This window comes from Perna viridis, chromosome 6 (genome assembly GCF_037379345.1).
Source record: "Perna viridis isolate PV_CMFRI_1.1 ecotype Kerala chromosome 6, ASM3737934v1, whole genome shotgun sequence".
NCBI lineage: Eukaryota > Metazoa > Mollusca > Bivalvia > Mytilida > Mytilidae > Perna > Perna viridis.
In genome coordinates, this window is record NC_142450.1 from 38799684 (window position 1) to 38827174 (window position 27491).

At 32.0% G+C, this 27491-nt stretch overlaps 1 protein-coding gene and 1 long non-coding RNA gene across 10 annotated transcripts in view; one reads left to right on the forward strand and one right to left on the reverse strand.

Moving 5' to 3' along the window:
- The first annotated feature begins 3336 nt into the window (after window positions 1–3336).
- Window positions 3337–27491, forward strand: part of LOC148614883 (excitatory amino acid transporter-like) — a 69122-nt gene continuing 44967 nt past the window's right edge. Inside the window, exons 1-3 of one of the 9 annotated variants that reach the window (XM_088589368.1) lie at window positions 3337–3367; window positions 10330–10440; window positions 18811–18835. The gene's annotated coding sequence lies outside the window, so the exon portion shown is untranslated. The other 8 variants (XM_088589376.1, XM_088589369.1, XM_088589370.1 and 5 more) reach the window with 8 other exon arrangements.
- On the reverse strand, window positions 5008–13569 carry LOC148614884 (uncharacterized). The gene is made up of 2 exons (XR_015923790.1): window positions 13336–13569; window positions 5008–5128 (listed from the first exon to the last, which is right to left on the reverse strand). It is a non-coding gene; the product is annotated as an uncharacterized LOC148614884 (long non-coding RNA).

A 27491-nucleotide genomic window follows, 5' to 3' on the forward strand; every position in this document is an offset into this window, starting at 1 on the left:
GAAGTGAAGTGTACATTTCTCAATTTATAAATGTTGTAAAAACTAGTATGTGCAGATAAACATCGTAGCTAAGGATATAATTAATCAATAAGTAATCAATTATTTTAGCCTTTTCTCTAATATCTTTGTACTAATGCGCATTCTTTACATTTATAAACATTCTTAAATGAACACTTTATCGTCAGTACTATTCAAGAACCATAACTCTATATTTCCCGCGCAAAATATTCATGGTTTGTAAATACTTGAAAAAAAACTCGAGTCGTACGGTTTGGCATTCTTCAAAGATTGTTGCTTTTCATAACTTTAAGTGATATATACATTTGTAAGATTGGCCTTCACCATTTGATTCTGAGGGTGGACAGTTTTGGTCGAGGCATACTATTTAAAACTAAAGGAAAGACCACCTTAATTTGCATGAAGTTAGGCTCTTAATCTTATGAAAAATCATACACACGTAATAAAAAATAAATTACCTTTATTGCAAAGTGCACAAGCCTATGCAAAATTCGAAGTCTAAGAGATATACATAATAGCCATCTTGCAAAACTCTTCTGTCAAAGTAAATTATTGATAATGTTGATCATACGCAGACTTAATTGATTTTTACGATAGCTTTAGATTAGCTCGTGATATCACTTAGTCAGTTTGGTACTGATACAAGTACTGCATATAAATTATGTAAACAAAATATTCCATAATTATTTCTACCATCCTGTTACTCTAATCACCAGAACGTGCTGTCTTGTCAAGCTTACATGTACATGTATGATTTCACAAATGAGAAAATGAAAGATAAATATCCAAACAGTTCTTGACTATCAACATGAACATGCTTTGGAAGTAGACATTTAGATTTTCTTCTGAATACTTGTCACTTGTCTTCTAGCTGCAAATTGTGCTGTTCATCAATGTTGTCTGATATTTGCTTACACATTGTGCCCCAATAATCTCTTCTTCTGTATATGTATATTTTGGGTTGAAATTATTGACGAAAAGTCCCATATTTGCGCTTTCTTCTGTCATCACAATCAACTACATGTTTACTTTAACTTTACAAATGGACAATGTGACGTCACAGCTCAACTGATCATTGTCGCACCTTAGTCATGGGAAATTCAAATTTCCCTTTTATACAAATGTAAATTGTGATTTATAAGATAAGAAAAGGAAATTACCGGTAATTGTAGACTTGCTACAAGTCCTGCTTTATAATATATATATATGACACAGAAAATCTGTGTAATTAACCTCTCTGATAACACCACTACTAATTTCTGTGAAAATTGACGCTGTGCAAATCCCTGGCCCCATTCCAAAAATTTTTTTATTGATCTACATCTACATATGCCAGAGGAGCAATGTAATGATGTATACGTTTAATAACATATCAAATCTTGTGATATAATATATTCTTTATTTCTTGCTTTCTTCAAATAAAGGTCACCCCATTTCAGATGGATTTTAGACAGTCAAATCTGACCCCTCTTAAGACAAGATGATAAAACTATACATATACCCCATTTCAGACTTTTCATCTGAAAATGCAACCCTGCCCCAACACACCAGGTTCAGTGTGTATATTATGTGTGCCTCCTCCAGTGTAGCCCCATGCAGGTCCGGGGGTCAAAAGAACAGGCCTGCAGCAGCACTAAGCTTGCCGTATAAGGCAACTAAATAGTGCTCAGAACCCTAGCCCCCCAGCATTGTGCCCACAGAGCAACTGGGTTGTGTGCCCCAGGTGGTGGAATGGGGTACCCCTGGTGTGTTATATGCTGGGGTTGTCAGGCTATAATATGGAAAACCTGACCACAAACCATAGTGGTGCACCGTGTTGGGAAAGATGCTACGTTCCTCGCGTGTTAAAGAAACCTACTGTGGTATTCTTCCGGAACTATAGGGCTCTGCCACAGGAGGCTAAATTGCCAGACCCTACCCACCTCTCCCTATTTCCAGTGGCAATCAAAATTTGTCAACCCCATTATCCTTGTGTCCATCCCATTTTTCATTTCATCATCATTTCATGTTCATTTTATCATCTACTTCATGTTCATCGCCTGAATATAGCTGAAATATTGCTGCTCGGGCGTTAAACCCCAACAATCAATCAATCAGTCAATCCTCCAGTGTATCGTTGAAATGGGTAGTGGAGGCCAGAATAGTTATTGCCAAATTTATCTAGGCCATGATATTTATTTACCAAAACTGCTAGCTCCCTCAGAATTTTTGTTCTGTTTATCATCACCTTTGGACATATGTTTGTTTTAGTTCACAACAATTTCTGCCCTGACTACAGACTAACATGTTCACTTTGGAATAATTTAAGACATAGCTTGACTTGTCAATATAATTCAAATTAAAAATCATTTTCTGTTTTTAGAATATTAGAATCTTAATTTGAATTTGCTGTGTATTCTGTGGACAAGCTGATTTTTTATTAGTTTAATAATTATGTTTTCCATTATATTTCATTTCTTAAATTTGATCTGTTCTCTACAGTGGTCTGAGTTACGATATGCTTCATTGCATTTTGCATCTACTTAACATTGTGCCTAAAATCTGCTCACTGACTTACTGGTTAAATTATACTTGGGGGTTGGATGTCCTGAATTTTCCACTCGTGAGTAGTATTTTATTTTGGTATAAATACTCAGAGTTTTGTACAGTATTTCAGTGTGGAATTAGAAGGCCAAGATGTACATATTTGAAAGCATTATAGCCAGCAGATAAGGTATTTATGACACTCATTTTTCCATAAACTTTTCATTTTTCGTACTGGCATTTTGCAAGTTCGAGCTTTTAGCAAGCTTCATTTTAATTTTTTTTTTATTTTGATTTTGAATATCATTTAGTCAGTTTAATTGATTTGATGCTAAGGTACCTTGTTATAGTGAGTAGTGATTACATTTAACTGCTTGATTGTTGAGTTGTGCTCTATTTATGTGTTCAGTCTGTTTTGAACATGCAAATGCAATCTGACTGATATCATTTGTGTGAATATTTGCAATAGTGTTCTATAATTCGCATATATTTGATAATTAATTTGTTTTGTGTGCATATTTATATGTCTCTTTGTCCTTATTTTGTAGATCTTTTCAATGCCTTCTGAATCTGAATTAAAAGTAATTCCATATTAATGTTTTCTTTGGACCATTAATTGCTATCGAGCCCCACTTGGTCACAATTCTTTATCAAATTCTGCAGATTGTGCCATAATAAACTAGGTTGATGTAATGTTTTGAGATGTTCCCTACATGTATAAAGGTGAACTCTACAAAGTAGGTGATTCAGACTATCAGTTAAAACTCAGGTGTTTGTTTATTTTGTCATTTTTTTGCAGATGAAAAAATTGTACAGCAAAAGTCAGGTCAGTTTTTTGTTTGACTTTATCTAAAATCAATTTTTAACTTTCATCTTACCTAGAGTACATTACCACTCAAAAATGATGATTCTTTTTTTGTTCACAAGGACATCTTATATCCAAGTTTCTGCTCATGAAGAATTGAACAAAAAAGTATCATATCAATGCAAGTACAGTCTGAAGCATACATATACATGTAAAAAGTTTTCAGCCGCCTTCCCAGTTTTAAAAAGCCACTTGCGAAAATTACACAAAGGTATACATGTATGAGAATGAAAGAAATTGATTTTTTTAAAATTATGAAATTTTTTGTTTGGTTTGTGAATTTAAATCGGTATCCAAAGATTATTATAAAATGTTTTGCCTACAATGTCCCCTTATCAAATTCTAGGTAACATGTTAAGGCATTTAGCTGATGTGCAATATTTGTAGCTTCATGTGTACTATAATATATTTTATTGTCTCGATCTACACAAGTTTAGAGTTCACTACTCCTATTTTGTAGGTAGTGAGTGCTTGCCCAAACTATATACAAATGTACATGTATGTCTTCAAGCTGAAAAAAAAATTTGTGTTTGGTTAATTAGTAACCTACATCTATTTCACATGTACAAATGTACATATTATGTATGTTCAAATAGTGCATTATACTTTTATAATCTAACTATCATTTAAAGTAATGCCTTTCTTGTAAAACATGCTACTGGATGCTTAAGTAAAGATTTTTACAAAATCAATATTTCATTTTAATAATTTAAACTTTTTTCTGAAAAAAATATGTGAAGCATTTTTTACAAAATTAATCAGAAGTCACAACGTTGTTAAATTTTGATGATCTCCTCCTTCTGATGCCTGATGTCAGCTTCGTGCATGTTCATTAATTCATATTTAGAATTATAGATATTCATTGTAATGTCTTGCCTTCATTTAGTATTTTTTCTGATCATTTTGTAATTGCATTGAGTAGTTGATTTACAGTAACAAGGTTTTAAACATGTATGTGAAAAAAAGCCTAAGTTCCAATTTTTTTCCTTTTGTTGGCATCTGGCACTGTGCCGAAATCAAAATGTGCCAACTTACCCTGTTTTTATACGCCCACCAATTTTAATGGGACATACTTGTATTATGGTTGTTATTATGAGGGGGATGTTTTTCTGTTTTCAGCTTTAACTGAAAAGTGCTTTCAGGAAATACATGTACCACAAAACTCAAGAATAATCCTTGTATCCATGGTCATAGACTCCCTTTTGTTTTCTATAAGATTTCGATTTTTGGTACTTAGAAAAGCATTGTAGTTTTTCTGTTTTTGCACCTTAACAGAAATTGAAAAATATTTTCAGCAAATGCCACAAAACTTTTAGATATTGTTTGTTCCATTGTGATTCCCTTTTATTTTCTGTAAAATTTCAGTTTCATGTTTTCAATTTTTGGATTTTTTTTTCATAGAAAGGGAGGTGTTTTTTTTTTTTGTTTTGTTTTTCTGCTCAACATACAGGTGTATCATGCACTCATAGTGCAGCTCTTCATTTGTCCTGCGACCAGCAAAAATGTGAATTCCATAATATTTGTTATGTTGAGTCATGTAACAGGCAAATTTATGTTCAGTAGCACCTGGTACATGCATTGGTATACCAAATTTGACATACCTGCCATATTGGTCAGCTTTATTGGTTCATCAGTTCCTATTTAGAATATTTATTTCTTTGGCCTGCTTTACCATCACCTTTATACAGTTGATTCCTGTTAATTGTTGCGTTACCTGATTGTCTGAAAAAAATATATAATTAAAGGAAACTATTATTTTATAAGAAAATACCGAAATACTATATTTCTTTTCTAATGCCTACGTTTTTGTTAAGACAAAGGAACACGAAAATATTGTTCTTGCTGAAAACCAAGGAATTTAAACAATGTTATAGTGTTGTTTTACCCATTCAGGTACATTTTTGAAAAAAAAAATTATGCATTCTAAATTTTTTGCCATTTGTAATGCATATAAGTAGAAGTTATTTCAAGGGTAAGTTGAAGAAAGGTTTTGTTTTTGAGGTCCTATGCAATTATATTTTTTTGTAAGTTACATGTAACAGGTGTGAAAGGAGAAAGTTCTGATGGACTTCTTTTTGGCTTAATAATTTGTGCATTTTTGAAAATTTGATTAAAGCTGATTTCTAGATAATAAAAGTATATTAAAATGGTCTCAAACACTGAATACTAGCTGTTTCTGATGAGATTTATCACATTATTCCAGAAATAACAGTATGCAATTATGTAACAAAAACCTTTAACTTTTAACATTTCTGTAATTTTTAAGATGGTAAAGTGGAATGGAAGTGGCCACACATTTGTTCACTCAACATATTTTTACATGAGTTGTAACAGAAAATTATACACAAAATATATGAAGCATGAGAATGAACACGCATTGTGGCCATTGTTAAAAGAGTGAAAAATTGCACAAATTCTTTTGTTTTCCAGGCTTTTTAACAAATTTTTCCAATTTCAGCCAAGTTTGATGGGCCTTTATGACTGTTTATGTTCAAATTATTACCATAGAAACCAATCAAATCAACTATTAAATACATTTGAAGAGTTGGAGAAACTTCATAAAATTTTCTTCTTGAAGACAGTTTTTGAGGCCAAATTTTTCCCTTACCGAACCTTGAAATGCCTGAATACATTTCTATTATGAGTAAAAAGAAGTGTACTTTCTGACACTAAGACTTACTGTTATTGTCTGTAAAACATTCAATATGTACTGTGTTCTTTGTATGAAATCTTTTCTTGGAGTATACTGATGAATTTAGAAATGCCTTGTTGGGCAGCTGCAGTGGGTTTTTACACTAATCTTCTGATTTTCTTTGGAGAGCATAAGAGTACATCATAGGTACATGTTGTATACATTTTACGTGTAATAGTAAGAGTCACTTTTTTATGCATATAAATGTACCTAGGTTGTAATTTGTATGATGTGAACAAAAACCAGGTGCTTGGTTAAATCATACCTGATATTTCAAGTATATAGATTTCCCTAGCTTTTTCTCAAAGAATGTGCATTACATTAAAAAAGGCATGTTTTACAACATTTTATATGGATTCAGTAGGTAAATATTAAAAAGCTGACTTTCTTATGAATTCATATAAAGGATACTTCAGTGGCATTCTTTCATTCAGTTTATTTCAAGAAAGAAATTTTTTTTTGTAATATTAAAAAGATGTATGATTTTTGCAAGATGACGGAAAAAAAGCAAACATATGTAAATATATGTATGATCTACCGTACAATATTTTTTTGTCCCCTGCGACTTGTTGCTAGGGGACATGGAAATGCCGGGCATCCGTTCGTGTTTTCCACACTTTTTTTTGTTTTGCTTTTACCAAACAAGTTTGTTTTTGGTATGTGGCCTTATTATGAAGAGTTACAGATTAACTTTGACTTTGGATATGGTTGAATGATTTATACGGAAGTTATCGCCCTTGGACTTAGAAGATTTCAGTGAATTTACAGTTTTCCGTACTTTTTTTTGTAATGCTTTCACCAATTGATTGTAAATTTTGTGTGTATGTCTTACTATGAGAAGTTACAGATAAAGTTCATCTTTGGTTACGGTTGAATGATTTTTACGGAAGTTACTGCCCTTGGACATAGAAAATTTCAGTGAATTTATAGTTTTCCGTACTTTTTAGCTCACCTGGCGTCCGTCCTCGTCGTGGACAAATTTTAAAAAATCTTCTCCTCTGAAACTACTAGGCTGACAGGTTTAAAACTTGGTATGATTGTTCCTTAGGATGTTCTGCGTGAAATAAACATTGGGATTTTGGTCCATGAAAAAAACATGTCCGCAGTTACTAAAAATAGAACATAGGAGTCAGATGGCAGTTTTTTTGCAAATAAGTCAAAAACCGTAGCCTTTAGCAAGTTTCTGACATGGGGGTTATATTGATCAGCATTATAATGAGGACCTATGCCGAAATTTTCAAAAAAGATTCGTCAACTGATGTAGAAGTTACGGCCCCTGAAACAGTTTTTTTTGGGCATTTTTCGCATGTTTAACTTTGAAAATCTTCTTCCCAAAAACCACTGTACTGAATTCAGTGAAAGTTGGCATATGGTTTTCTTAGGGTAACCCACACAAAATGGCCTTTGGGATTTTTGATTCATGAGAAAACATGGTTGTCATTACTGAGAAAAGAACATAGGGGTCAAAAGGCAGTATTTGCAAATAACTCAAAAACTGTTGCCTGTAGCAAAATTCTGGCAGGGGTAATAATGTTGAGCATCATAAAACGAACCTATGCCGAAATTTTCAAAACCATTCATTGACTGATGTAGGAGTTGTGGCCCTTGGTACATTTTGTGTGTTTTTTTTTCACATGTTCAACTACAACTTTGAAAATCATCCTCTCTAAAACCATTGAGGATCATTTAATGAAAATAAGCTTATTAGTTCTTTAGTGTATTGTGCTCAAAATGAATGTTGGGATTTTTAATCCGTGAATAGATATAGCTGGGTATATTAAAAATGGAACATAGGGGTCAGAAGACAGTTTTGTGAAAATAATTATAGTTGCCTTTAGCAAAATTCTGGTTCAGGTGATGAAAATACTATTAAAAGCATTTCCTGCAGTTGACAATTCAGTTGATTTTAACTTAGCCTGTCTCCTTCCTCAAATTATTCAAATAAGCGAATGGTTAACCAGGTGAGCAATTCAGGCTCTTTTGAGCCTTTAGTTCCTGTTTAGTTGAATTATTTGCCAATATTATTTTCTATATTGTCTATTTGAGTTGTTATCCTTGAGTTGAAAAAAAATCTACTTAAGTTTTATTAATCTTCACATGCAAATGAAGGTGTATTGTTGACATTTAAATTCAGCAAAATCCATAATGTATTTTTTGAGTAGGGTCATTTTGCAACTCCCCCCCCTTTTTCACCAATATATGGCAGGGTATCACTTTATGTTATATTAATGCACTATTTTTATGTTAAGTATCAAAAATTTTTGTTTTCATCCCAGTCAGTATAGTTAAGCTTTTTTTCCTTTGACCTATAGGCCCTATTCTATGGAAATGCAAGTCAGTTGATAGTAGATCGGTTTCCTGTTTGGCCCAAGACTGTGATCTAGGTGGCATTCGAAAAACTGTATCCAAAATTGAAATTGTGACTCGTTTGTTCTTAGTAGAAAGATATTAAGTAAAAAAGAGCAAAACTATACTGTGTTATATTTATTAAGCTCATCAGACCACATGCCACAGTTGGCTTCATTGTCAATGTTATCGTCTGTAAACAAATTTTTCAAACATCTTCACAGAAACTACTTGGCAGATGTTAATGACAGTAGACATGAATGTTTCTTAGGGGTGTGTGCATGAAATTTGCTTTTGGATTTTTGATCCATTAAGAAACATTGCGGCCATAGAACATGAGCCTCCTTGATAGAATTGTTGCCCTTGAAAGGCTAAAATGATGTTTCATTGCAGTTTTTAGCCATAGATTAATTGATTGATTGAATGGTATTTAATGCTCAAGCAGCAATATTTCAGCTATATCTGGGCAATGAATGTGAAATGGATGATACAGTGAACATTAAATTATGATGAAATAAAAAATGGGATAGGATACAAGGATAATAGGGTCAACAAAATTTGATAGCCACTGGAAATAGGGAGAAGGGGATAGAATCAGGCAATTAAGCCTCCTGAGGCAGACCACAGCTTGGTTCTTTAATGTACGAGGAATGTGATATCTTTCCCAACACATTACACGTGTTGGTTTTCAGTCATGGTTTCTTTATTATGGCTTGACGATTCCAGCATGTAGCATGCCTGGGTACCTCCTTCCATCACCTGGGGGAACACAACCCATTTGCTCTGTGGGTAGAGCGCCCTATCCCCCATTTAGTCGTCTTTTACAAAAAGCTTAGGGCTGCTGCAGGCCTATTCTTTTAAGATCGAACCTGCACTGGGCTTTAGCCATAGAAAAAACTTTCAAATTATGACATGATCTTTACAATTAGGTTACAACATTGTCATTAGGTTGATGTAAGGAAAACAACATAATGTATTTATTAGTGTTATTGTCCTTGAATGGTTAAAAATTACGGTTTAGCAGTTTTTAGCCAATATCTTAAAAACTTTTTAATTGATGATTTGATCTTTACCATAATGCTAAACAAGTTTCAATTGGATCATCATTGTAGGATGACCTCTTGTTACTGCCCTTGAAAGGCAAAAAATTCAACCAGGTATGCAATTCAGGCTCCTGGAAGGTTGTGGTTTAAAGGTAGTACCTTGTTCTCAGTCTTTAGCTAACTTTTATCAAAGGTACAGGAGTGGTTATGTTGTCAGTAAAAATCTTTTCACTGCTGCCATTTTATACTTTGAACTACTTACCTACAAGACTTTTTGGAAAAGCTTGAAATGTAAATTTTTTGGTTCTCCTAAATGAACAAAATTGGTGTTGTAATATTCTAAATTAATTTTACAGTTACATTTCTGTGAACCTTCACATTTCACTTTATTAATGAACCAAGTTGGTCAGGAATGATCGTAAATCTAGGGATTCTTTAAGTTTTGGAAAGCTCTGTTTTGGGAATATATGTGTAATTCTAGATGCATGAGCAATTCAGTTATTCTGAGTCTCTAGATAGTTTTATGTAAATGATGCCATTAAGTTACATATAAATGTATTACCAGTAGATCTACTATTTTAAGCTTTACTTTTGTTTATTATGGATTTTAGATCTTTTACTTTGTATAATGGAAACCAAATCTAAAAAAAAATCTTTTCTCATGGATACTCAATATTCATTGTTCATCTTTTAGCTAGAATAAAGGATTCTTCTCACTTCAAGCCTATTCCTTTGAGAGCAACCAAACTTGTGACAAGAATTCTTTTGTCACAAAAAATCTATCAATAATGTAGCATTTGTAATGTTAAAACGTAAACAACATTGCTGTGCATCTATTATAGGCTGTGTCAATAGAGGAAGACGGCTTTTGTATCAGGGACAGCCCCTTTACCATGGCTCAGCAAACATAGCGACATTTTAGGCGGCAAATCACTACGACAAAGGAATATAAGGTAAATATTATATGTTTGTTATTTCAAAGTTTACAATTGTGTATGTGTAATGTTCCACAAATTTTGATATGTTTTAAGCTGTTTTTATGGATGATAATTTGACAGATTTTATTGTGCATGAATTAGATTTGTGGTTTGATGGAGATTTAATTTTATCACAGGTAGCTATCTTGCAGATAATAATGTATTGACAATAGAAGTAAGGATAAGGTAGGAGATCTATGTTAGCTGTTTAATCTTCTTCCTTTTGTTAGCTCACCTCACCATAAGGGCCATGTACATGTAAGCTATTGCCATCACTTGGCATCCCTTGTTGTCGTCTGCTCTCATTGCTAACTCTTTTTCTCCTCTGACACTACTTGACCAATTAGAACCAAACTTGGTTTGAATGTTTCTTAGACTGTTTTGCATGGAACTGATTTGGGGATTTTTGATTCTTTGACAGAAATGTTCAGAGAGAAGTTTTTTGCAGGTATAGTTAAATTCGGATGTAGGAAAAATGTTCAGTATGATAATATCAAAATTTTCATGTAAACTGTTTATGATGTTGGAGTTATTGCACTTTTTTGAATTTTTTTGCTATTTTTAGAGTTTTTTTTTCAAAAATTTTCTCCTCTGACACTACCAGACCAATCAGAACCAAACATGGTATACATGTTTCATAGGATGTTCTGCATAGAATTTTGTGAGGATTTTTAATCCATCAAAAAAACATTGCTGCTGTTACCAAAAATAGAACATAGGGGTCAGACAGGAGTTTTTTCGCGTATATCTCCTAAACTGTTAGGTTTAACCAAATTCTGACCTAGAGTAAAGTGTTAAGTGTGATGAGATCTATCTGTGGTCAAGTTTTCCATTTGCATAGCCATGTTAAAGTTATCGTCCTTTCTGGATGTTTTTTTCGCTATTTTGATGTAATCTTCTCCTCTGACACTACCAGACCAATTAAAACCAAACTAGGTATGAATGTTTCTAACAGTGTTCATCATAGATGTGATGTGAGGATATTTGATCCATTGAAAAACATGGCCACCATTAATAAAAATAGAATATAGATGTTAGAAAAGTTTTTAGCACATATCTCCAAAACTGTAACATTTTTCGTCATTTTGACATAGGGTGAAATGTTAAGCATGATGAGATCTATCTGTGTTGAGATTTGCATGTAAGGTCTCATTAGCCACTTGTAACATTTCCATTACTATACTTATTAAAAAAGTAATTTTCAAAGTTTCACTTTGAATTCCCAGGACAAGTGACATCTAAATGTTGCATACCATTGGGAAGGTTTGAAAATAAGGCTTTCAAAATCATTGTAGTAATGGTATGGTGATTTTAGAAATTTTTCACAAAGTTGACTTGAATAAACAATACCTTTTCTGCTAACTGACAGCATGGAGGCAAATTACTCACGCATGTAAACAATATTCATTCATTTTTGTAGAAAATTACAAATATGATTTTAAAGTACACATCCTCAGCTTTATTTTGAATAGGTTTCATCAACATACACACACATTATGCTCTTGTAATGCATAGAGGTATGTTTAGTGTGTTTTTTGGTACTATTTAGGGGGTGGCCATTTGACCTTGAAGGTGTAAGTGAGACTTTGAAAATTTCTTATGTTTTTATATAATTTTTTTTTTTTTTTTTTTTACATTTTATGAAAGTTTGTGGTAGTGCATGTCTAATAAGACTAAAATGATCAAAATCAGATATAGGACTACAGAGAAATGCCAATTTTTATATCATGCTCATGTGATATTTTTCCTAAAATACTTAAAATGACCATTTAAGCTTTTCATACCAATTTAATATCCATGATAGTTCTAGGAATGTAGTAGTTAAATGCATTGTTATTTATGAAAAAAGACTAGATTTCAACGATTAATATCATGCCTATTTCATCTCTGTGTGATTCTCAGTCTGTGATGTATGACCATTTTAGTACTTTGAATATCCCAAACAGTGACGTTAGGCTTGAGTCAGTTTTACTCTTACAAATCTTGTTGCTATGTTGTTTTCCATAATATCTTGTACAATGCACCTTTTAAAATATAGCCAGATTACCAATATCCTACACAGATTTTATGAGAAAATGGAAACTATGACCAGAAAATGCCATTTTCATCAAAATACACATTTCTTTGAAACAGATCATAATCAACCTAAATCTGTTTAACCATGTTGGAGTTATTGCCACTTTTTCAAGATCTTTTTGCTATTTTAATGTTATTACTGAAAAAAAATTCTCCTCTGAAACTACTGGACAGAATTAAATGAAAATTGGTATGATTGTTCCTTATGTATGAACCTTAGGAATTTTTGTCTAAGTAAAAACATGGCTGCTTTTACAAAAATAGAATGTTGTTTATTGAGACAGGTGAGCAATTCAGGCTCTTTAGAGCCTCATATGTTAAGTTGATGCACTATTACTGTTAATGTTCTGCACAGAAAATTGTTTGACAGTTGTTTTGTTTCTTACAACAGAAAAATGTTTATCATTGAATAATAATAATCGTACATGGCAGCGTTTTCTAAGTTGTCTAGGTAACACAACTATGTAAGGATGGTTGGTACTGATTTAGGAGGTTTTAGCTCCACTGAATTAGACTTACAGATTAAATGGGGACCAAAATGTGTATTTAGATACAATGTACTACCTAGTAAGAATTTTGCAAAATGTGTTTGTTTAAAGTCTAGGATATAGACCTAGCTGATGAGAATTCTTAACAGTTGTAAGTTAAGTACCTGGGAAATGTAATAAATGAGGCCAAGAAGGAAGGAAATTAAATTTCTAATTTTATACTCTACTCAGCAAATCACCTGGTTACATCCACTATTCTGTCATTTCTTCTCAACCATCTCAGCTACTTCTTATCAAATTGACATACCTGTTAACCTTTGAAACAGCTCGTGTTGGAGATTCTTCTTCACTGACACTGTCTCCATACCTGTTAGCCTTTGAAACCGCTCATGTGGGAGATTCTTCCCCATTGTCACATGGAAGTTTTTTTACGTACATATAAAAGTAAAAAATTTATTATTTAGTATTTGCACAGAGAATATGGTAATTTTAATCTAAATCGTCCCACTACATTTTTATGTGGGAGATTTTAGATTTTACATTGATATTTGTGGGAGTGAGAATGTTAAGAGGTATGAATTTATTTCAAATTTGGTATGTACCGGTAGCTTCATAGTGATGTAGGAATTCGTTGAAAGCAATTTGGGTTGCTTCCTTATATATCAACTTCCTGTTTTGAAGAAGTGGAATTTTGAATTTTTCACCATCATTTCATTGTCAGATAGGTCCGTTTTTGACATGCTTGTTTCATTGTCAGAAGGTCAGTTTTTGACATGCTTGTTTCATTGTCAGATAGGTCCGTTTTTGACATGCTTGTTACATTGTCAGATAGGTCCGTTTTTGACATGCTTGTTTCTGATTTTGCTTGATTCTTACAAAATTTGGACTTAATGACAATGATTCCATCAACTATTGAAAAACAGTTCAAGACAATCCATATTAGGGATAGCATGACAATTCCTGCAACACTGTTTAAACACTATAAGAAGCGTTTCACTTTTTCAAACTTTTTTTTCAATTTTGACAAGGAGTATAAGTGTAAAATGACTTTTAATATCTTCAAAAAAGGTAAACTAAAAGGAAATACGTTTAAAATGTTGATAGAAATTGAAGAAAATAAGTTGGAATGTAAAGATTTTTTCTTTATAAGAGACATAATATTTGAAGTGATATAAAGAACATACTTATTACAATTATTTTCATGGGTTATTACAATTATTTTCATGGGCTCATAAAAAGTGGGTAAATGTCCTCTTTGATAGAAAGGTTACATGAAAGTTCCCAAGACAGTGGTTGATTTCAAATACAAATGCCAAAATAATTCTGGGTTTTCTTCCATAAGTCCCAGCCCAGAAGAGATCCACATAATCATTAAATGATCAATGGACTTCAATGAAAGTTTTTTTTTTTTTGGAAAGGGAGGTGGGGGGTAATTTTAATGCATAATATACAAACTGTACATGAAAGGCTTGAAACTTATTGTTGGATAGTTGTAAATTTTATAGGAAGGTAAAACATCATTTTATGGTTTTTAGAAACATCTGTGTCTATGCTGATCAGGGGTATGTGTTTAGCAAGCTTACTCTTTGATGTCAAGTCATCATGCATAAAAAATTCTTCAGTTGTAGATGATTATGGCAGTAAGAAAGATATGAATTTTATTTAGAATCAGAAGTCTATGTAGTAGGATTACAAAATTTCAGGCAATACACAAATATCATTATATTCATACTACATTTATTGGGTTCTTTCCTATCAGGTTGTTTGGGAAGATGTACAGTAGGAAATTTCCTATAAGATAATAACAATAATAAGCTACATGTATAAATATGTAAACTTAAAAGAAAAACTGTGTTAGTAACACACTGCAAAATGAATGCAGTACATTTTCCTAAGACTCTTACTCTCAAAAATACATATTAACTCCTAGATAACTTATGCATTGATCCAGAAATTTCTAAAAGGGGGAGTTGTTCCAGTGATCTCTAGTTTTTCTACATAATCAAGGCAGAAGTGGGGCAGATGGGGAAGGACCCCCATAATCCATAGGCATTTATTTGGATTGACTTGGTGTTAGATTTATTGGCAGTTTATTTTCATTCCATATCATTTCTGTTAGTCTCTGAAATGCTTATTGTACAATGGTTTATTTACTTATTTGAGCATTTTCTTCTGTCAACATCAAGAGTTCATATTTCAAGAAAAATCTTGTGAAAAAGTTGTCATTATTAAAGCTGCATTAGCTGCCAAATTTGTTCAGTTTTGATTCTACTGAATTTTGCTGATAAATGAAATAAGCTCAGATCTAATTACTTTTCGCCATTACTTCCAAAGATTGCAGACATGACATTATTCTGGGTTAAAAATACTTTAACCTTGGTAAAAAAAATAACAATAACGGATACACAGGTAAGCACGTGTCTTGTTTACATTTTATTTCATCTATTTCTTGATTAGTTTACAAATAAATAATGACAGTTACTGACCATATTTGTGCCACATTATATCACAATACATAAATTTCAAAAGGATCCTTGCATTATATTAGAACTTTGTTCTTTTACGGTTTGAGTCCTACAGTCTTTCTTGCCATTGATTAACCACTTTTGCTTTGCAATCAGATTTGTTTTTGAAAAAAGCAACCCTTGCAGCACATGCGTGGATTAAGGTCATCAGAAGTCACATGCAGACAAATTCATCTAGGTCGATTTTTTGTCTTGCAAGACAATAAATATATAGACACCTATTTCATGTATGTAACACATTTCATTTGTGGATACCGAATGAAATTTTATAGGAAAAGTACAATTTAGTAGAATTAAGGCATATTTCAACCGAAATTTTTTTTACGAAAATGACAGCTAATGCAGCTTTAAGTAAACAGTCTATGTAATAATTAATGAATTCATCAGGTAGTTGGACAGCAGCCAAATGGGTTAAACAAGACTCCAGGGCATATTTTCCCTTTATTATATGAATGTAGAATATTTTTTTTTACATGTACAAGTACCTTATTATAAGTTTACTGACCCCTATTTCTGTATCTATTAGAAATTCTCTAATTTCATATATAGTGATTATGGTATAAAGTGTTGAAGTATGTAGGATTACTTGTTAGATATGTTGAAATATGAGCAACAGGAAACAAATCATTTCAAAGTAACATAATTACATTTTACAATGAATTCTTAAGTACTATTTTGTTAATGTCATATTCCAGTATAAGAATTGTTCTTGTTGGAGAAATCAGTTCAATTTGAAGGTCTGTAATGCATATAAATAAGAATTTTATATTCATATTACATGTATGTTATTAAGTCTGCTTTAATTTCACTGTCATTTTTCACCAACAAGTTTTTGTCTTTGGAGGAGACAATATACTTAAAAGCTGTTGCAATGGTAATGGTCATCTCCCTTTATGTAGATATCTATACCGAAGACTGTCTCTCAATAATTTTATTTAAATGTTTTTTTTTTTCATCCCTCATTGTTATTAGTTAGTCCCATGGTCTTAAGGGAATACAATAAAAAGTTTTAAGTCTCCATCTAAGAATCAAGCAAACTGTGTATAAGGTGTATCACATGAAGAAATGTTATTGAATTTTCCATGTATTTAAACCTCATAACCCCCAAAAAATACTGTCAGAGTGTTCGTAAATTTTGCCTTTTTAAGATACTGAGATCAAATTTAGTTGAAATGCACTATGGAAAAATGGTTTGAAAATTTTCCTGAATTTTTTACTTATATAAGAAATCAAAAAATATATATGTCACCAATGCTTCAGGATAAATTTAAGTAGCTTTTCAGTTTTTTTCTAGATGTGTTGGAATATGTTTGAGGCAAAAAGACCAAATTGAGAAAAATGATGTGCCACCCATTGCCTGATTCTTACAAAAAATGGTACTTAAAAAAATGGTGTATTGTGTGCTTAATATGGGTTTCTGCATAATTTATACAAAATCAAAGAAAGGTTGTAAAACGTTTTCAGTAGTAATATTTAATGTGAAAAAAAAATCCATATTTGAAAATTTTTTCTCCAAATCTGACAAAAACTTCATAACAGTAATCATAAATAACACTTGATAATGATTTTTGTTATTTATGTGGTTTATAAAATCAATGTAATAATCTGATTAGTATTTTCCTTGATTACTTTCTAATATCTCCAGCTTACATTCATTATCTTCTTTTAGAGCTTCGGTTTGATGGCTTTGGAATTGTAAATGATGTGAGTTTACAGCTCAGCCATTACTTTAATGTCTTTCTATGAATTATATAGTTAATTCTCTATGATGTGCATCTGATCAACTGCATATTTTGCAGCATTTACTCTAACATTACTGGTAAACTTGTGGTTGTTAATCCATTTGTATCGATAAAATGGCTTTTATATAGACTTCATCATGAAACTGGTGCTTCTTCTCTATTTAACCTGAGAAAATTCTAACTCACTGCTATACAAACTATTCAAACAACAAGCTAGAGTCAGTGTTTGAATTTGTTTGGGTTTATGCTTTTTCTGAAAAATAGTTAACACAGTTTATAGTCACCAGTACATGTATAAGGGGTTAAGGATGGTGTTATTAAATACTTACGGCAAATTACCGTTCAGATTAAAATTTGGTCACATCTCATGACACATATAATCCACCTACCAGCTTTTACATGTTGTCTCTAATGGTAAAGTTCCTATTTTTACATGTTAGTTTTTTTTACTATTGTTTAGTTTCATGCGTCACTATATTAATTTTTTTAACTTCATTTTTAAATTGGTATTTCTCTCTTGTTTGCCAGAATAGTAACTTGAAATTGGAGACTTTGATGCATTGAAATATTAACTGTGATATTATTCCAATAAAAATAAAAGCATCCTGTATCTGTATAGATCTGAATCTTTTGGGATAATTTGGTGAAACTTGAAATTTTAAAGGACTTGACAAATATTGATTTTAACAAGACAGATTAAGACTTCTTGTATAATTGACTTGAAACCAGAGAATGGGCTTTTAAAGAATCATCCAGCACGTGTCTGTACTCTTTGTTCAGATTTCTTTTAAAGGGATGTATTATCAACATTTTGCAAAGGAGTTAAGGACCTGATGTTTGTGTAGGAAATTCTACACAGATTTGTATTGAGATTTAGATACTTAGGTGATAGGGAATGGTAGAGTCCTAGAGTCCATTTAAATTTTATTTTTCATGATTTTTGTAGAAAATGTAATCTGTATGATTGAATTTCTTTAACTGAGAATGTGTTTTGTAGTTGAGTGTTATGTGTTTAATCATTTTGTTATGGTTTTTCTTCGACTACTGTTTACTTTAAAAGGACTTGACAATCAGTTTCATGTTACCAACTATATGAAATTATTTGTGCTATTCATTAATGGCAAAAGGGGTGGACCCTAATATCTGAGGAGAAATAATTTTTTCACCAAGTCATTTAGGGGTAATATCTTTTTTTGCCGTAGAAAATGAAAAGGGGGAGAGTTATTTTATATCAATAAAAACATGGGGTAAAGAATGTTTTTTTAATGCACATCCTAATATTTTTGAATTATTCACGTGTATGTAACTTAGATAAATTTTTATTTTTCAGTCTGACCACTCAAACTGAAGAATTATTAGCTTAGTTAAATTAAATCTCGGTTCACACCTTATTAGTATAACAAGTAATGGCCTAATTGTTGTTATTATACGATGGTATGCTATATATACCCTGAAGGCAGTGTAAGGCTGCTGAATAGGGACAAACCTGACATTAATGTGTTGTTTTTGTTACAGCGGACTGGTGAAGACACATATTCAGGTAGGTGGTCATTTTATTGGTCTAGGATTTGATAAAAACTTGATTTTTTTCACAGAAAAAAAGAGTTTAATTGTTTTTTTTTTGTTTTTGTTTTTTTTTTAAATAATTTTTTGCTATTTATTAATCTTATGAACTTGTATAGTAATTATTATTATGGTTAAGGCTTCTAGTCTTTTATTATCTTATTTGTCATTATATGGGGTGGGGCCAGGAAGGATTATTGCATCTTTGATCTGTAGTATTTGAAATTTTACTAGTTACTTGATTTTTAAAAAAAATTTTGTCATATATTAACTTCAAACATAGATTTGAATTTTAATGTTGCATTTATGAAGATTTATCAAACTACTGGTTAGGTTATAGTTTTGAATGGTAAAACAACTTTGAAGATGAGGCTGTTTATAAGCAAACAAGTCAGTGATATTTATACATCCTTGTAATATTTTCATATGACTCTAGAGTTATGTAATCCTTTCATTAACGTGCCTTTTCTTTACATTTCATTTCACTCCAGGTACAGTTAATAGTTTTTCATGTACTTCTAGTGATCATTTTATGTTTAAACAAACAATTAACATGAGGTTGATAAGGGTAAACATGTCTAGTATATTTATTACAGTAAATATGCACAAATGATGGGATAACATAAATCAACTGGTAGTGAGACTGTATCTATGACAGTAGTATAGGTACATATATTGTCAGATGACCATTGTACCTGTATATTTGACTTGTCAATCTTAATAAATAGCAGTCTTTGTAAGAATCATGCAAATTCTGTAATGTGTGATACATGGTAACACCTCCAGAGGTGAGGAAATGTAGAATTATCCATTCCAATCCATCTGTTCTTAGGAGATAATTAACAATGAAAACCCAATGCTTTCTATTGTTTTTTAGTATCATTTACAGAGTTAAATTTGAATTCTACAGTACATTCCATATAATTTATATCTGCCATGAACAGGGGTTATATAAAAAGCTACATGCTAATTTCTTTTTTCCATAAAATTTTAAACAAGATGTCAAAAATAAAAATATGTTGCATTTCCAACCATGAATCATATTTTTGTATGATTTTTAGTTGGAGTACTTGTTAATAGCTCACCAATCAAGATCCATGAGCACTATTAGATTCAATACAAATATCATGCACTGGTTCCCTTTCCAATATTTAGTTTTGTTTGTTCTGCACTTTACTGTACAAGAACCAGTTTATAATTTAATGACTTGATGTAATATTCCACCAATCAAAAATGTGATTACTCATCCATTAACTAGTTGTTGATCTTTGACTTTCTAACAATCATATTGTCATGTCAAAGGTTGGTGTGATAACCTGGTCACACTGACCCTACACTGTCCTGACAAGGAATTCATTGTGGATTTGATTGACATATTTTCACAGCCTTAGTAGACAACTGATAAAAGTGAACAATATTTTTCTTGTCTTGTGCTATTGTAGTTTTCCCTGTCTTTCATGATTTTCTTAATGCAAAATGGAGACAATCTTTCTTTTCCTTTCATCTTTTTTATTCTAAATTAAGAGTGTCAGCTAAAAAAGATAGTAGCTGGAAAATAATAGAAATGGTCATTTATTCTTTAATCAAAAACTTTCAGTTAAATGTGCATAGCAAAATAATGCATGGTGAATAATGGTAATGACACTATTATTTTTGTTACTGTGAAAGTACTTTAATTTGTGGATACCAGTTTTCGTGGATTAGGGAAAATACACAAGTTTGTGGATTCTTGAATTTGTGGTTTTGAGGTTTTCAGTAAACACATCAATGGGAATCTGCTGTTCATGAGGAACCAAATTTCATGGTCTGGCTCCCCCATGAACAATAGTACTTTTACAGGAATTTGAAGAGAGTTGCAGTTGCACACAAATATGTTATTAGATGCACATATATAAGTGATTTCATTACAGGACAAATGTGAACACTCAACCTTTAACCGTAGTAGTGCCATACAGATAATAATGTTCAGCCAATATGCATTCTTTAATTTACATCACTTGCTTTCCCCCATACACCAAATAAGAGTTGCATAATGATATAATGTGCTAAAAAATTGTGAAAGTTTCATTAAATTCTATTCAGCAGTTTTAGAGGAGGTGGGGAATAGCAGATGGACCCACCGATGACATATATTCCATGCATTGCATCAAGAAACCCCAGATAGAAATATGAAACAAGAGGTGCAAAATGGCATCATGTGATATAAAATTTGTGATGGTTAGATCACACTGTATTCTGCCATTTTAAAGGCCTTTGTTTAACCAGTGACTTAAATTGGGAAAACCAAATCTATTGGCCAACAATGCAAGCTTGGTTTCATGGACTGTCTTAAGTTGTGAATACACTCAACTCCTCAATAGCTTTTTATATGCTTTTGTAACTCTCAAAGGACCTGCAACACAAATTTCCAGCAGAAACAAATCCTGAACTTTGAAATATAGAAATGATATCAGTGAGCAAGCATTTTTAAAAAGCTCATACTTGCTTACTATCTGTCAATCCCTGCAACTTACAAATTTCTGAAATATGCCTTTACTGTCGTACCGAAATAAGCCGAATTTTCCATTGAAAAATGATTTAAACACTCTTGGTTGCCCTTTTTATCTTGGCAAACACCAGATTTGTGAACTGAATTGGTATGTTGCTAATAATTGATTGTAGTTGGTTTCCTGTCAGTTGTACAGGATTTAACCTGGCCTTTTGAATACAGTAGAAAGGGGTAGCACTTCCATTATAACAAACAAAACTGTATTTTTTTTTTCAATAGATACTCAGTTTTCTACTTTGTTCCACCTTGGTCTGTAAACGACTCCCAGTGAAATATAGGTTATGATAAAGTGTATAAAAAGAATTAAACTACATTTTTTAAAAATGTTACAGTGTTATATTAGGCAAGTTGTTGACATGTCCATAAAATATTAAATTCCAGATTGATTTACTGCCATTTCTCTAATTTCATTTTCTGTGAAGTGCTATTTTATTTCAGATTAAGTATAGGAATTGTTTCTTTCATGGTATTATATTTATCATCCAAGTTAAGTAATAAGTAAACCTAACCACCTGAGACCTACTGTTATATTGGTCAAGGTTCTTCTTCTGATTTACTGGTCAAACTTGTAGTCTTTTCAAGAAGGTGTTTGCATGCATAAGCTAGTCAAATCGTATTTCTTTTTTATTTCACCCGGCCAAAGGCCATGTTTTCTGCAGATACATGTGTCTCCAAAACTGTTAGATTTAGCCAATATCAAAGCAGAAGTTGTCATGGCTGGGAGCCAGGGAGTTATTTAATCCCAGAGCATGGTAAGATCTACCTGTGTCGTCGTTAACACTTGGCCAATTAGAACCAAACTTGGTATGAATGTTTCTTGGGGTATCCTGCATAGAACTGATGAGGGGATGTTCAATCTTCAATCTCCAACTTTAACATAAATCATATCAGAAATTGTACAAACTGTGGCATCTTGTATAAAAAATAAGAGTGGAGGGTCGATAAAATAACTATGATTACACATCCGTCCTTTGTTTTGTTCCACAACAATGTGATTTCTCATGGGAGTTCTTTTAATTGTTGGTATGCATTTTGTATCACTTTTTCTATGCATTAAAATGACATCTAACTATCTCCAGATCCTTGTTTAAACTCAGAATGGTATTATATTACATCCTGCAACATCGGATTAATGTCTCCCTGATGATTTGAAGTATTTACTATTAAAACAGTCATTGTCTTGTTATGAATGAGGAACTGAAAGTACATGGTCATCTTTAAAAAAGATGTGAAGATAAAGAAAAAATAATAATGTGTTTTTTTGTTTGTTTGTTTTGTTTTTTTTTTAGATCTACTTTGTAAAACTATTGAAAAACCAATGAATTACTTTTGTGTGTGTGTTTAGTATTGATTCCAAATTCTCTAAAAATGATCCCCCAAAAATCAAAAGATAGGGCAATTTTTTTGTTGGCTTCAATTTAATTTCCTTTTCCTCTTTCATCTACCTCAGACATGACATTGTATGAGCAACACAGTGAGTGTATCTAGAAAATCAGAGGACAATTACCCTACTAGTACACCTGGTCGATGCTCCTAGCTTTTAATGGAGTCCAGGTTGCTCATTTACTTTCTTTGTAAGTGTTATTTTTATTATTTCATGTTCTTTGTTGTGTTTCTGTTAGTCATCATCCCTGGATTATGTTTTTTTTATTACTGTTCTTATCCTAGCACCTTAAATTTCCCTTTCAAGGAGTTCATGGTTTTTAATATTACCAAGAAATTAAGACTTAGAAATAGGTAAATTTTATGATAATGATATTCTCATTTTTTTTTCAAAAACTACAAATTTGTAACTAATTATTAGCTCACCTAGCCAAAGGCCAGGTCAGCTATTGCGGTCACTTGGCATCCGTTGTCGTTAAAAATTTTTCAAAACTCTGAAACTACTAGACCAATTTGAACCAAACTTAGTTTGAATGTTCCTTGGGATATCCTGCATAGCACTGTGGTGGGATTTTTGATCTGTTGAAAAACATGGCCCTTGTTACTAAAAATAGAACGTAGTGGTCAGACAGTAGTTTTTAACATATATCTCCAAAACCGTTAGGTTTTGCCAAATTCTGACAGGGTTAAAGTGTTCAGCATGATGAGATCTATCTTTGGCCAAATTTTCATTTTAATCTATTTGGCCATGTTGGAGTTATTGCCCTTTTTCAACGTTATTTGCTATTTTTAATGTTATTTCTTTCAGAACTCTTCTCCTCTGACACTACTTGACCATTTGGAACCAAACTTACTTTGAATGTTCCTTGGGGTATCCTGCATAGAACTGATGTAGGGATTTTTGATCCGTTGAAAACATGGCCACCATTACTAAAAATAGAAGATAGGGGTCAGGCAGTAGTTTTTCGCATATATCTCCTAAACCCTTAGGTTTAACCAAATTCTGACATGGGGGTAAAAGTGTTCAGCATGATGAGATCTATCTGTGGTCCAAATTTGGTGAAAATCTGTTGACCCATGTTGGAGTTGTTGCCCTTTTTGGACATTTCTTGCTGTTTTTAATGTTATTATTTTGAAAAATCTTCTCCGCAGAAATTACTTCACAGAATTCAATGAAAGTTGGTATTTTTGTTTTAAAGGGCATTCTTACTAAAAATTGAACACTTGGGTCAGACAGCAGAATTTTGCATATATCTCCAAAACAGGTTTAACCAAAATCTGACATAGGATTAAATTATTCAGCATGAAGAGATCTATCTGTGGTCAAATTTTGGTGAAAATTTGTTGACCCATGTTGGAATTATTGCCTTTTTTGGACATTTTTTTCTGTTTATGATGTTATTACTTTTAAAAAAATCTTCTCCTCAGAAACAGTTGTACAGAATTCAATGAAAGTTGACATTTTTGTTTTATAGGGTATCCTTAATGAAATGACAGATTTTTGATTGCTGAAAAAAACATGGCAGCTGTTTCTAAAAATAGAACATTAGGGTCAGACAGCAGATTTTTGCATTTATCTCCAAATCTGTTAGGTTTAGCGAGTAGCTTTCAATTGCTGAAATGATCCTTATTATAAGGCTTTAAAATGTGTCCAATGAATCAAATGGAGTTAAAATTGTCTGACAACTCATTAGAGTTATTGCCCTTTAAAGGCAAAAATTTAACGAGGTGAGCGATTCAGGCTCCTGGGAGCCTCTTGTTAATTATTTTTTTTTACTTTTCTCCTAAACAGAAAAAATGAATCTGAGTTGAGATAATATTTCATCATTTATTTGACATAAATATGGAAGTGTTTCACATCTAGACCCTGTATGTCAGAGTTGGTTATTTAGATTGTATGATACTGACACAGAGTATACCTGTGATATTTTTCACATTCCATACTCACCATCATTGAAATAATAGTCTTTTTCATACTCCATTGAGGTCTGTTTGTAGCTAGAATTGTTCTGATGAGAACACTTTTTTCAGTTAAGTGAGCTTTTGTCTGGTTAGAATCTGACATAATTTTATCAATTTTCTCCAAATGAACAGCTGATCTGTTCTTAGTCGTATGTATTGTTGTTATTGCATTTTGTTGCAAATTTTCTTGTCTTTTTGTTTTGATTTATGAACCATTCATGGCATTTTATTATTAAATGGAATTTATTGTACATTTTGTTGTGTACCTAAGAACTAGCTCTTTATATATAGTACATTGTTGATTTTTGAAAGTGGACAGTTCTAACTAGTCACATTGAATTGAATGAAGAAATAATGCAGTATATACACATTCTAGTTAAAAACGGGGTTAGATGGTTATTTTATAGATATTGGAAGGTTTTATAAACTATTCTAATATGACATCTTCATATCGTCAAACAGTATATGTTGGTACAACCCCCACCTTTAGCACCTGTGCACTGTCTCTTTTCTTTCGTTGTTGCTTCGAGACAAAACACTCATTTAAAAAAACGTTTTCTTGATTTAACAGCTGAGAGGTTATCTAATTGAAATCAATTATATCAGTACTCACATTTAACACATACGATGACATAAATATACAAATTTAATCCAACTTCCATATGGGGGAGGTTAAGTGAACAGCTGTTAAGTTGGCTACACCTAGAGAAATATTTGTCACAAAAATTACCGTATTTGTCATATTAGAAAAGAAATAATTCCTTCCAGGGGTAGATTTGTACTCATTTTAACATGTGTTTGGCATTTATATTCTCATTTAATACCTCTCTAAAACTCAGTGTTAAATAATTAAACATAAATGCCGTACCCATGTTAAAATCAGTATAAATCTACCCCCTCCAGAAATTATTTATTAACCAACCCATTGACAATAACTCTATTGATCCTCCATCCTATTTCTTACAGTAGGAAACTGTTACCATTCAATACAGCACTGGCAACAACTATATGCCAAAAAAGTAATAGTCTTGCTTCCTGTTACCAGAAAGAAAGGGGGAAAAAAGACTAGATAGGTTGGGAAATTATTATATTGTTCAAAAACATTTTACATGGAGATAATGGGTAAACAATCTAGACTTTAAGGGTGCTGGAGCCAAAATGGCCATAAAATGTTGGCACAAAAAATAGGGTAGGTAGGGACTAGCAGGAAACAGATACGTTTTATTTGCCTTACATACACTGGTTAAAAAAAAAGAGTAGCAGCCTGTAATAATTTTTACTTTTATGGAGTAGATCTATAATTTGTACTTAACAGCTAACAGTGTGAAACCTTTTAAGTCAATTATGATAAACTATATGAGTGCACCAAGGTTAACACCTAGTCAAAGTGGTGCTTGAGTCAAGAAGATAAAAGAAGTTTTTATTTTTTCAGTTTTGAATAGATGATACATGGATGTAGAAAATAAGTGTAGAACAATGCTACTGATTTGAATTCATTGAGTGTTAATAAAATTTTTAACCATGCATGACTTGGTCATTATTAGGTATATACATTAGTACAGGTACATGTATATATACATTAGTACAGGTACGTGTATATATACATTAGTACCAGTACATGTATATAATCCATGTCTATTGTCTTTGGGCTCACATACTAAGATACCTTTGTATGTTTGTACATCTTGATGAAAACTTTCTGAAGATATACACTAATTTATAGTTCTGGCACTTTAAGGGAATACACAACAATAAAGGGGGAAAAAACTATGTAAATATCAGCAAAATGTTTTAATCTGCATCATTCTGATATCAAACTCAAAGCATTTTAATGATCAAAAATTTTGTAGCTGAAGCTACTCTATGCTCATTGAAATTATTCCCATGAAACATGTGGTTAAAATTTCCTGAAGTTTATAAATTTTGCTTCTTTTATCAAAGCAAAATACTTAATAAAATTTCAAAAAATTTAAATGAGCTCAATAAATTTTTGAGAAGATGTTTGGTACCCCCTTAAGTGCAGTGATGGGAATCTGCTGCTATGTTAACACATTTTCATATTGGAATTCAAAGATTTGTTGCATTTTGTTTTTTGTTTTGCCAAAGGTTCTAATTGTTATTTGGAACTTGAAAAAAGCTATGATTTATGTTATAAAGGGTAATGAACTTTGAGGTATTTGTTACTATATTGTAGGAAAAATCTCTTTTCTGAGTGATACAAGTTTTTCATCATTGCAAATGTCCGCAAGATAAAAAGAGTTCGTTACAAGAAAGTTTTTGAAAGTTGTTGAGATTTATTTCTCAGTATATGGCTGAGAATTGCTATAGGGATAGAACTCATGTATTGATCATTGTCTCCCTAATGAACTATCTTTTAGAGAAAATAATTACTATGTCAGCAAAGTGAGTGACTTGGAGGGAAAATAATTATATCATTTTCTGAACCTTAAGTCCTGTTAGCTCATAGTAAATTACAGAATGTGTGTGTTATTAACTTTAAATCTAATTTTCTTATCTGAAAGCAAACGAAATGTTTTCCTGAGAAAATAGCAATCAGACTGTAAATGGTAAATAATTAAAGTGATCGTAATTTGATGAAAACTGTTGTTGGACAACTTGGATCATTTTTCCACTTATTATCACAATATAGAAGGTTGCTGGAGGTTACATTATAAGGAATGGTTTCACTGAAGTTTTCTTTCTGCTCCCCTGAACTAGTAATCTGAATGACTATTAAATA